Source organism: Trachypithecus francoisi, unplaced genomic scaffold (genome assembly GCF_009764315.1).
Source record: "Trachypithecus francoisi isolate TF-2019V2 unplaced genomic scaffold, Tfra_2.0 Contig00586, whole genome shotgun sequence".
Classification (NCBI taxonomy): domain Eukaryota; kingdom Metazoa; phylum Chordata; class Mammalia; order Primates; family Cercopithecidae; genus Trachypithecus; species Trachypithecus francoisi.
In genome coordinates this window covers 5049824-5063104 of record NW_022680749.1, presented here as the reverse complement: position 1 = coordinate 5063104, position 13281 = coordinate 5049824, and positions in this window count along the sequence as shown.

The following is a 13281-nucleotide window of genomic DNA, read 5'->3' as shown; positions in this document are numbered from 1 at the left end:
AAGAGCATCTATACTAAAAAGGTAATTATGAAACAATTATGTTTAATAATTGGGTGAATTTAACATGTATTTCTTGTTTACTTCTCACAATGACCTTAAGAGATGGATACTATTATTAGGCCCATTTTACAGATGAAAGAATGGATGCGAAGAGAAATTAAGTGCCTTTCTCAAATTAGGGTAGTGCTGGGATTTAGCTCAAGAAATCTTAATCCAGAATCCATACTCAAAAACCACAATTCTTTATTGCCTCCTTGACAGGGGAATAACTTAAAATTCAGCTCCCCTCCTCTGAACATGGGCACCCACTTTTGTTGCATGACAAACTATCTCTATCAGGAGGTAGCAGAACAATACATTTCATAATTTGATCAAGTCTTTCACATGTCCTATTATGTCAAAACTTCAGACACAGGGCATAGGTTGAAAGATGAGGTAGGATGCCATGGTTTCCACTTGTGCATCCATGGTCAAGCGTGCAATGCAGGAGCCATTTTTCCTACTCTTGTCTTATGCAGAAAAAAACCCCAAAACTCTTTTGCTTTTACTTTTTCACCTTTCCAGTTGTTTTTGGTTCTGCCCTGACTCTTGAGTGATAATGTAGTATTTTTAGGGGAAATAAGAAATTGGCTCCTCTCCCCCATGCATTCATTCAGTGCTGAGTATCTTGGGGAAAATCCTGTGTTCATGAGATTCGTGTTTATTCTTACAAACTTTAGCCTCAGCCTTCATTCTAATAATCTTAGGCCTGAAGTTTATACTAAAGACTCAAACTCCATGTATATTCTTCTTCCCTTCCTAATCAGTTTGTTTTCTCATTTCTTTTTGTAGGTAATGGCTCCATATTCTCTCATAAGCTCAAAAAATTGGAGTGATATTTAGTTGCCCCCGCCTTCACCCCCCCAACATGAAACAAGTGCCAAGTCATACTGACACACTTTGCCAACACTTCTCAAAGTATTCTTCCTTTTCATTTCCACTTCCACTTCCAAATGCCATCCTGGCTCTGCTTCCCACCTAAATGACATCTCACCTCTTAAACAGCTGACTTTCTTCTGTCCAAGAGTGGCCATTAGGTTTCAGTTGGCTTTTCAGTTCCACCCCTTCCTCCACCATTAGAACACTACACTGGGAAGAATTTGGAGGATCTGTTTGGGCTTCTCAGAAATAAGTCCCTCAATCGATGCATCGTGCCTGCCATGGGCAGGGATAGGGAAGAAGCATCCTCTCTTAGCCTCGCCCTGCTCTACTTACCCACTTCTCCCAGACGAATATTGGCAAAATGCAGCTCTATTTGTACTGTCCTGCTTAAAAATATTCAGGGACTCTTAACTGCCTTCACTAAGATTAAATCCCTTATCCTGTCATTTAAGCACCTTCAGGCTCTGCCTGTAACTTATTTCAGGTGCAATCTTCATGGCTCCTCTACAAAGTCCTTCATTAGTACATCTCAGACTCAGCCGCACAGTACACCATGGGGCGAGAGAGGGTGGCATTATAGTCCGAGGGGTGGCAATTGTGCATAACTCCATAGCCTGTCTTAACTCTGGCATAATCAGGGTATGAATGTGGGAGACTTACGTATGAATATCATCTTTCAGGAGGTTAATGCAGAATAAGATTGAGAACTGCTGCCCTCAGCTTAGCCAAGCCACAATGCTTGCTATTCCATATAGCAAGCAAGGTTTTCCCTCTTGCACTTCAGTGGATGCTCATCTTTTGGTTCACCTCTATAACCCTGCCTGGCAAAATCCTTTTTGTCCTTCAAAGTTCAGTTTGAATTCTACATTTTAAAGACAACGTCTGTAATTTTTCCAACTAGATAAGGTATATCTTCTTTATGAGTCCCCAGAGCATTTTATTTAGGATGCTATGTTTAAGCTTGCATTGTATTTATTTTGCAATTATTGTCTTGTATTGACAAGGCAAAATCATCTGTGTTTTTTTTGTTTGTTTTTTTTTTTTTTTTTTTTTTACAAAAAAGCCATTAAAAACAAAACAAAACAAAAAAAACCCTAGATTCTCTATTTCACTGGGTTGCATACATGGTAGGTCCTGTATGATCTGACTTCTGACCACACTTGTCATACCTTCCCTCAAGCCCCTTTGCCTTCTCTGCTCTGGCCATCCTAAACAACTTGGAATGTCCCAAACTCCATGTTCTGTCTCAATTATCTTCAGGCCTTGCACATGTCATGCCTTCTTATCAGGTGAAGTATGTTACCAAAATAACCACTGTCCTTCACCCAATCCTGTGACCACATCTTTCAGGGTGACTTCCCATCGCTAGGTGGAGACCATTTCCCCTCCCCTTGAATCTGGGCTGGTTCTGGGACTTGCTTGTTTTGGTAACGGAATGCAGAGGAAGTTCATTGTGCCAGTTCTGAGCCTCAGCATCAAAAGGCTTGCATGTTTTCACCAATTCTCTTGGAAGCTTGTCCAGCTGCCATGTGAACAAACCTGGGCTAGCCTGCTGGAGAATGAGAGATGATGTGGAGGAGAGACAAGTGGTCCAAGCTGAGGCCATCCCAAACCTCAGTCCCCACACAACCCCCAGCCAACCCAGCAGCTCTCTGTTGGTTGATGGATCAGAAAGTCTCAAGTCAGAACTATCTAGCTGGGCCCAGCCCAAATTGCTAATGCACAAGATTATGAGCTAAACACATTGTTATTTTAAACTATTATGTTTTGGGGTGGTTTGTTATGCAGCCAGGGTTGCACTAAGTTAACAGCTACCTTTCTGATCTCCACCTGTCAAAGCTATTTCTGATCCTCTTCAAGTCTGGGTTAGGGTTTCCTCTTACATACCCCAGAGGTATGCATAGTTCAATATTGTAATTACTTGGACATCATCTCTATTTTGACGTTTGATTGTAAAATTTTTAGGGCAGGAACTTCATCTTATGAATTGTATGCTTTAGTTCTAGCACAGTGTGTGGTACTCCAGAGATTCTCAGAAAGTATTTGTGAATGAAGGAAAGAATGGATTAAATCAGAGGTTGCAACTGTGGACAGCCTATCTTCAGTTTTTCCAGCATAGTGTTGACCTGAAGAGTGATAAACAGGTTTGGGTTTCTGTTTTAATTGTTCGCCTCCATTTGAAAATCAAGAAATTTGAGATAAACACCTGCATTACTGACTTCTCATTAAAAGCAATGGGAGGATCCGTCAACATTGGGCCTGCATTTTCTCATGGCACCAATGAGTAGTGGCTGTTCCCTTTAGATGGGGCACATACTTTCTGACTGTGACAGTCCTGCAGGTTTTCCTATTGTCTCATCCACATCCATGGTTATTGGTCATCACATCTATGCTGTTCTCTTGCAGACATCTGCAAGTTTCCTTCACGTACTTACCTGCTGTAAAGCACTCAGCACTTAGGAGAGCACTTGATAAATATGCCCACTTATTTACTTCTGCCTTAAATATGAGTGTGATGTAGGCAGCCTCCCTCCTGGGCACAATTTTAAGCATTCCTTATGGTCTCACTTTCCTCTTCTACAAATTAGGTTTGTTTTCTCTCCCTCCAAAGGGCTTTCAAGGATAATTCAGCTTATAACCTGCCTAAACTGTTTTCTTCCTTTTTCATGTAATTCAGTTTTATTAGGGTAGCAATTGTGCTTTGGTTGGAAGCATTCACACCCAGCCATGCTGGCAGGCCTGAAAGATGTCATGCCAGCTTTCCTTTTCATTTTGTTTTAATTTTATTTTTTTAACTTAGAGATGGGGTCTCACTCTGTTGTCAGGGCTGGAATGCAGTGCCACGATCATAGCTCACTGAGATCTCAAACTTCTCAGCCTCCCAAGTAGCTGTAACTATAAGCACATGCCACCATGCCCAGATAATTTTTGTATTTTTCATAAAGACAGTGTCTTGCTATGTGGCCCAGGCTGGTCTTGAACTTGAACTCCCGGGCTCAAGCGCTTCTTTTGCCTCAGCCTCCCAAAGCACTGGGATTACAGGTGCAAGCCACCTCGCCTAGCCATCATGCCAGTTTTCTGATGGTTTTCCCTCTAGTGGTACTCTTAAGATGCAACATATAAGTGCTATGGGTGGCATGTCCCCCTCATGATGGATTGAAGTAGTTTTTCAGCAGTGTGAGATAATGAAATTGAAGGTTTTAAAAAATAACTACTCATTCTATTTATAAGGCTTATAACTCAATAATTGGGACTTCGAAGGAAGAAACCCCTCAGCCAATGCATAACTCCATGTTTTAAAGAGAATCTCACCAAGGCTGAAGTTCAGCAGGAATACATCCACACAGGTCTACCACATGTTTACTCTTGCCTCTTCTCTGATTGATCAGTGCCCAGGTTGAACCAGTATTTACATATTTTGAATATATCAGTCATAGAACCAACACACTGGAATGGAAAAAATACTAGTCTTCAAGATTATCTTCAACTTTGGACTCATTTATGAGGCAACAACTTGGTCACAGCTCCATGCAACCTGGTTTTATCAAATCCCTTCTGTAAACACCACTGTAATTATCCTATTCAGAAGAATCTTTATCTCTTATGGTGCATCCAAGGTTCAGCTCATCTGGGTACGAAAAGGTAGCTCAGCCGGTTCTCTGATTAGTGACATGAATAAGCAGTAGAACTTGTTCTGTTCCATTAGTCCTGAATGAATTGGTTGATGATTCTTTACTTCTAAAAGTCCCATGCACCCAAACCACTGACTTCTGAGCTCATCTGAGATAGAATCTGAGGTCAGCACAGTCCTCCTCATATATCTAAGAAAAGAAGCAGAAACTCTATTTTTAGCAGTGGTTGTTCTTTATTTGATGATGCATAAAAATAGCCTCGTAGAGTTGACACTTCCTTTTTTAATCTATCTGGGGAATTAAAGTATTCACTCTACGTGAACTTTTTGTACACCTGAATTCAACCCTTTAAAAAAATTACCTTTATATCACAAAAGTAATACATTATCATTGCAGAAAAATATGAATATGGTTAAGTAAAATGCAGAAAATAAAAGAGTTCCCTAAATCCCATGCTAACAAAACATTGTTACATTTTGAGATGGATTAATCTAGTTGTCTCTTTGTCTCCCTCTTCATATTACTGGTAGCTTTAGAACTTGGAGTTCTTTCTTTTAAACTTCAAAATAAAAAAAAAAATCTTGGAAAATTCTCTTTTTAAATGTGTTTCAGATTCTGCTGTTTTAGAGGTTGTTAAAAGACTCAGATTGTCACTATGACCACTGATTATTGTCCTGGACAGAGTAATTTTCACTTGAGTCTCTTTAAGCTATCACTTTTACTACCTGTGTGTCTGCTTCTAGAAACCTGTGTTAAGTTTCTATGATCGAAAGAAAAAGGACAGCTGGTTAGAATTGTATGTAAATTAAGGTTACCTCTATATGAATGAAGCCTCCCCTGTAGAGTAAAATATGTGGACTTTATGTCATGAATTTCTGTAACCTACAAGCCTCTCATATTTACTTTATATTTTTAGCCATGTTTTGTATTTGAGGTTGTATGAAATTTTATCTCTGAATTAGAGGGATTTTAATATGTTTTGAAAAGTAGAAATAAAATCATTTGATTGACATGTTTATTGGACTGAAATAATTTAAAAGTAAGATTTATAATTTAGCTAAGAAGTCATCTCCATGAGCCGACATTATGAGCATATTAGTCAGGATGGGCAGGAGGCTTGCTGTGGTAACAAACAAATTCCCTGAATCTTAGTTGCTTAATATGTAAACATTTATTTCTTGTTTATGCAAAGCCCATTCTTGGTCTGGCAACTCTTGGAGGTCAGTTGCTTCCAAGTGGTATCTCAAGGAACTTGTAACCTGTCATCTGGGACACGTGACACTCAGGGTCACCATGGCAGAGGAAGGAAGAGCATGCAGAACTCCCACCCCCTCTCAAATGCCACAGTACTAAATACTTCATTCCAGAAGTGATGCATGTCACTGCCACTCACAGCCCATTCGCCAGTACCAGGAGACTGGAAAGTATAATCTTCCCATATGTCCATAAAGAAATGGAGAACCAGATATGAATGAGCACTGCAAGACTCCACCACAGTGACCTTGGGTGAGTAACTATCTCTATGACAAGGGGATTGGCCTAGATGACTTCAGAATCCTTACCTCTTCTCACAATCTCTGAGACTAAAGGTTTGATTTCTTCTTACAACAGCTTTATGGCTTTCACTAATTGACATGCATTATCTTTTTGTTACTCTAAAGACATGAATATAGGCCGGTGTGGTGGCTCACGCCTGTAATCCCAACACTTTGGGAGGTCCAGGTGGGTGGATCACCTGAGGTCAGGAGTTTGAGACCAGCCTGGTCAACATGACAAAACCCCGTCTCTACTAAAAATATAAAAATTAGCCAAGTGTGGTGGTGCGTGCCTGTAATCCCAGCTGCTAGGGAGGCTGAGGCAGGAGAATTGCTTGAACCCGAGAGGTGGAGGTTGCAGTGAGCTGAGATTGCACCACTGCACTCCAGTCTGGATGACAAGAGCAAAACTCCATCTCAAATAAATAAATAAATAAATACATGAATAGATTGATACCAGTAGAAGGCAGATGCTTATGTTGCGTAGTGTAGCTGATGGTTAAGCTAGAGAGCTTTGAGGGCAGATGATCTGTTTTGAATCCAGCTTGACCTCTTACTGGCTATACGACCTCCAACTATCAGCTCTTTGATTGACTTCTCTATGACTTAGTTTTTTATTTTTTAATTCAAATGTTAAATGAGGATAGAAATAGTACCACCCTCACAGGGTTACTATGAGTACTAAATGAGGTAATTCTTGTAATGGCCTCAGAACAGTGTCTGGAGCATAATAAGTTCAGTAAGTTAATTGCATTTTATTTTTTATTATTTAAAAAGATGACTGTCCTTCTTGCCCTCACTTGATAAGTATCTACATAGTAAGAGCTCAATAAATTGTCGTTTTAATGATCATCTTTCTTGTTCTGGCTGGATAAGCCAGCCCAACCCACACAGGTCTCTCTAATCTACGGATTCATAATAAAATGGAGTCATAAATGCTACCTGTAGGTGGCCTGGGGCCAAGACCGCCAACCCCTTTGAACTTGTGCCTCATCTGCTTTAGCTTAGATTCCATCCTGGCCTGGCCTCATCTTGGCTCTGGAATCTGAGTTGGATCCTGCCTTTGGCTCTTGCAAGCTCAAGATTCTTCGTGATTTCTCCCTTGTCATTGAGCTCTGCCTTTCTCTCACAGAACTTCCTGGGCTGGCCCCTTTGACTCTTAGGGAACCCACGTAGCCCAGGTGGGAGCTTCCTGCCCTAACCTCAGCCTCTTAGGATCCAACCCCTGCCTCAGTCTCCAGTTCAGATGTCTTGGCCTCCATAAAGTTGAGGGAACATGATATACTTCCTACATTACCTACTCTTATTTCATTGACTGCACCATTGAGCCTGGTATTTCAGATGTCTCCTGGCCCTTATAACCACCCCACATCAGTGATAAATCCAAGATGTTAAGTCCTGCTGCAGGCATTATCCCTCCAGGTAGATATACATGAGCAATAACTTTTTCTTTTTCTTCCTGGGTCTAGAGTGGATTGTCCTTGGGAAGGAGTTAGCCAATTGCAGCAAGAGAGAATGTGAGAAATGCCGTACATTCACTTCCTGGCATAGGGAAGGTCGGGTTCCCCTCTCCTTTTAATTCTTGACTGATCTAATGGGGGGATTCTCTGAATAGTTGCCAGTGAGTTTGCTCCACAAAAGAAAGTAATTCTTACCTGGTAGGCTTCCTCCTCAGGTTTGATTCTGTCCAATATAAGAAAGACCATATGCCTCCACACCAAGCTCCTCTCAGACTCTCCTCCCTCCTTCCTCACGTTGGCCTGAGGGAATATCGACTGAGTCAGGCTGGACTTTGATATTATCATTTGCTTTCTGCTTCTCTTAGTCCTTTCTTTTTCAAGTCTATCAAAGGACAGTGTGGTATTTTTTTTCCCCACAGGTGCACAGCACAGGTGGGAGATGTGAACCATTTGAGATTTATGTAGAGGGCATTACATCAGAAGATATTGCCACCCTGTCCCTGAAATAATGATAAATGCGACTGCATCCTGCTTTCTCCCAATCTGACTTTGTAATCTTATATAGCACACAGGTCAAATTTGTCTCTGCCAAATGAAATAAATTCGTATCTGTGGTTTTAGAAAAAGATAAATCATCAGAGAATAATTTCCAAAGACTCTGAAAAAGGTTATCCAGCCCCCCAGTGTTTATCTAACAGTGGAGAAATAGGGACGTTTTGCAATTCTAATTTTATCTAGATTTTAAACTCTCTGGGTGTGTCAAAAATAGCAAAAGATACTTTTTTCCCTTAAGTTTGAATTTATCAAAGTTGAATGGGTAGATCTTTAGAACCAAGTGTGAGGAATATACCAGGAAAACGTAACTGTGCTATAGAGTTTAAAATGCACAGAACCTGCCACTCTTGGGGCATCCAGAATTAATTAGTCCATAATTAAAGAAATAACTAATTTGCCTCCTGTTATAGAGCAAACAGAGAAGTTTAAAAAACATAGTAGCTATGTAATCTTTTAACAAGGTAGGTTCTTGTTAGACTCCCTGATTTTATATATATATATATATATATATATATATATATATATATATGGAAATGAATGAAGCTCAGGGAAATTAAGGTCACTGAAAACAAACAAACATATACATCTTAAACTTTAGATTTAAATCCCAGTTCTTTTCATATCTACAATGTTTCCCTTTATCTTTTTCCTTTGTTTTGAAGGCAGAACTGGGGTAAATTTGAGGGGAGAAACTCTGTAATCCTGGAGTAGTTTTACCTGCCCTGCTCTCTGAGAAAAGCAGAAGATTGTCAGCATCTACTTGTACTCTCCTGGGATCATGGGCTTTGTAAATTTCCTGGAGAAAGGAGGGTAATGGTGTGCTCCCTTGTCATGCTCTATTTTCTTCCAAGCCCTGCCACTTTGGTCAGAGCTGAGAAGTCCCTCACGGAATCAGCCTGGGCTCTGCACCACACTGGGCCATCTTTAGTTGCAGTCTCAGGCTTAATATATGATGGATGCATAAGGGGTTAAATAAGAACATTCATTTCAGCTCAGAACAAAAGATGCTCCTCCTCTCTTGCTTGCAGGTTGAATTCAAAGTAGAACTGAGACCATTGAAAAGGTGAATCTACAGTTAACTTATGATGAGCCTGCTTCGGGGTTCAAAGAGATTTTTCAGTCTTGTGAAAAACCCATGAGGTGTTAAAGTACCACCATAGCATCCCTGTGTACCGAAAAAAAAATTCTTTTTGGACCCAATAAAAATGCATTATGCAGACTGCTCACTACTTTTAACTTTAAAAATGTTCTCAGAGGCAATGTGGCATACACAGGGTCCAGTTGATTAGAATGCATGCATTCCTTACAGAGAGGTCCAGCACTCACTTCTGTGAGATTTAGCTTGGCCATGTTCTTAGTTGGAGATAACAGAATCCACTCCAGGGAACTTAAAAAGAAAAGGATTTATTAAAGGATTGAGATTACTTGCAGTATTATTGTGAAGGCTGAAGACAGAGCGTTGAAGCTGAGCCCTCAGGAACAACTCCCCAGCTTAAATTGCAGAATTGAGCTTCTTAGTGGTGGGCTACCTTGACTATGTTCACGCAGTAAGGAAGCAGGCTGCGGCCTCTGGAAACAGCCACCAAACTACCAGCTCAGGGCCGTGCTGCCATGATCCAAACCATGAAAATGGATGGTCCATGCCTGTTTCACTGTCCAACTGGCTCAGTTCTGAATCAAAGTCTCATGCCAATGTGTCTGAAAGGCAGAACCTAAAGTCGATCTGGAACTCTAGGCAAATGGGGGTCCAGCTTCTGTGTACACTAGAATTTGGAATGGGTGTTGAGTGGAGCGTTCTGCAGTATCTGCCATAGTGCTCCTTACCTACCTATCTCCCGTCAACTGGTATTTTCAAGAACAAAGCTTATGTCCATCCATCTGTCCTCCCATCTGTTCTGCTAGCTGTCCAACCATCCATCCATCCGTCCATCCATCCGTCCATTTGACTTTTGCACTTTTTATCAATACATCATTTCTTTTTTTTAAAATCTGTGTTTCAGAACGTGTCTCTAAAACACAAAAATTTCTTTAAAAAGTATAATCACAGTACCATTATTATATTTTAAACAATCCCTGAACATTGTTATGTATCTAGTCAGTGTTAAAATGTCCCGTTTCATAATTTTTTTGTTTTTGTTTGAATCAGCTTCCAAATAATGTTGGTTCTGAGCCTAGAACATACAGTGGATTGACCTGTCTCTTAAGTGTCTTTTAATCTGCAGCCTCTTCTCTCCTTTCCTTTCCTCTGCCCCAGCTGTTCTCTTCTCCCCTCCCTTTCCCTGGCCATTCTCCCTGTCCTTTGCCTCTGCCCTTCTCTCCCATCCACAACCCATTCTTGCTCTTGTTCTTGTCTCCCCCTCACCACCTCCCCTTCCTACTTCTTCCTTTCTTTTCAGTTCTAACACATTTTTTAAACAAACTGGATCATTGGTTTTACTATCTCACAGTCTAAATTTCGCTTCCTGTACCCCCATGTCATCCTTAACATACATATTCAGTTGTCTTTTGTATTTCCTGTGAACAGGCACTTAGATCTAGAGGCTGATCCGATTTAGGTTTCGCTTTTTGGTAACATTGAGAATGTTGTGTATGTGGTTCAGAGGTTGCAGTATGCAGTTGTGTATGTGGTATAGAGGCTGCAGTATCTTGTTTTCTCTCTTTTTCTCTATTGGTGACTTAATCAGCTATTGATGATCTTTGCCTAGATCCATCATTTCATAAGGGATTGCAAAATATTTAGATTCCAGTTTGTCATTCCTTCCTCATTTATTAGTTGGAATATTTGGATCATGAGAAACTGTCCCTCACCAACTATTTGGCTTTCCTGCTGTACATGTATGCAGGAAAAGCAGAGTACATCCTTGACTTCTTGATTCCTACTCCTGTCCTTTTTTAAAACCAATTTTCAGAATAACAAATTGGTTCCTTAGCATCTTTTAAAAAGTATCATTATGACATCATGGATTTAAGCATATTTGATTTGCTTCAACCCATTGCAGTTATTTTTTAAATTGATGCTCAAGTTAACTAATATTTAGTTAGTGGGAAGCTCTCTAGTTCTTTAGATACTGTCTTCATAATTTTGATGACTGTTTTGATTTCTAGTATAATAAAATATTCCCAGCTTAGTTCTATAATTCCCGCGCCAGACCCAGAACCAGCTGTTTCTCCAAGGATTTCCAGTTCCTTTCAGCAAGAAATGTTACTTAAAGATGACAGTCTGGATGCTATATATAATAATATATTTTTTCTAGAAGTTTTTTTTTTTGAACAGAATATCGCTCTGTATCCCAGGCTGTAGTGCAGTGGTGTGATCTTGGCTCACTGTGACCTCCACCTCCTGGGTTCAGGTGATTCTCCTGCCTCAGCCTCCCAAGTAGCTGGTATTACAGGTGCTTACCACTATGCCCAGCTAATTTTTTGTATTTTTAGTAGAATCGGGGTTTCACTGTGTTAGCCAGGATGGTCTTGATCTCCTGACCTCGTGATCCGCCCGCCTCAGTCTCCCAAAGTGCTGGGATTACAGGTGTGAGCCACCGCACCCAGCCAGAAGTAATTTAATCTTTAATTACTCTAAGAGTTAAAGAATGAAAGAATATGACCCTTAACACGAAGTATATGAAATTAGCACCATGCCTTCTAAGACTCCATAAGTAAAATATTAAGAAAAATTGTGATGCTAGTGATTATTGCTTAATGATTTAGGAGTTAGGGTTTTGGGAGAAATATTTTTCCAGCTTGAATACAAGTATTCATCAGCTGCCTTTACTTTGTGCTCATTAGTTTTTCCTTCTGTGATGGGGTGTTAAGAGACAGAGGACATAGCTTTGCTTCATCAATTGCTAGTAAGGAGTGAACACACAGACTTTTATATCACCAGAGTCGCCATGCCAAGGTTCAGGTCAAGGTAATGGAGACAATTAGAATTTGGTGAGAGGCAAAAGCTCTTATCTAGGAGTCTGGAGACTTGGGCTTATATCCTTCAATACCATTGCTGAATCATGCTCACTTTTAACCACCCTTATGTGTTCTGAAAATTGATGTCTGTTTCCTCCTCTGCAAAATGGGTACAGTATGTGTACATGAGTGAATTTTGGGGGGGTATAGTATAGAGAAGAACAGTTAGCTTATCCTAGCTAATTGGATTCATGAGAAGATCATTCCAGACAGAAATAAAATGGGTGCACAAGTTAAATATTTACAGTGACCCTATCTTCATCTCACCCCAGGGGAGTCTTGAGTCTTGTTCCTGTCTGTAGGAGTCAGTTGTTTTGATGGACATTATGAGTCCCCGGGGTCCAACGTCTTTTCTCCACTGGCCCTCCAGAGCGCTTGGAATCTTCTCAGTTCTCACCCCATTATTGTTCAGGTATGGACCCTCAAATGTAGTCTAGGAAAGGTGACATGTTATGCCATTGTTGTCTACCAAAACCCTGGTTAAAATAATCTCATTTGTCTAGATTGTGAGTCACCGAGCAGGAGTCTGAATGGGCCATAGCATGGCTCCTTTTTATGATGAGGAAGATGGCTGGGGAAGTCTGGAGGAGACCACAGGGGCAGTCAAGAGGCCTCCCTACTGCAAGGGAGAAAGGTGGGAGAAGGAAATCCCATGGGAAGTCACTAGTGGGTATTTGTTGTTTTTACTGGCTCATAAGTTAAATAGCACCTTGATTTTATTTTGGAGAACTACTCTTCTCTCTTTGTGAATTTTTTTAAGATTCTCAGTTAAGTATCCCCTCAAATGAAAGGATAAAGGTATTATATAGCTGTCTTTCAGAAACTGGCTCCTGAGTGGCGCAACACAAGACCTAAAATAGTTGGAGTCCATCCATCTCAATGGTAATGCCTTGAAGAGATTGTTTGATAGCTCCTGCTACCTAGATCTGCAGAGATGCTCTGATTCCTGGCCATCCTGAGCCTGGGCCTGCAGCTTTTCTTGCTGTCTTCCAGTGAATTTACTTTTCCTCTTTTTCCCCTCTTGTCCTACATTAACTAGATTTGGTGTTTGCTTGTAACCAATAATTCTACATAAATGCACTAAAAAAACCTTGTTTAATATCATAATTTAATCTTTCCCCCTCTGTAGTAGCAGAGAGAAATTTAAGATGCATTACTAAATGCCCTATCTGAAGGAACTTGTGTCTTTAATACTTCAGTTGGAATTTTGCAGGCCCATCT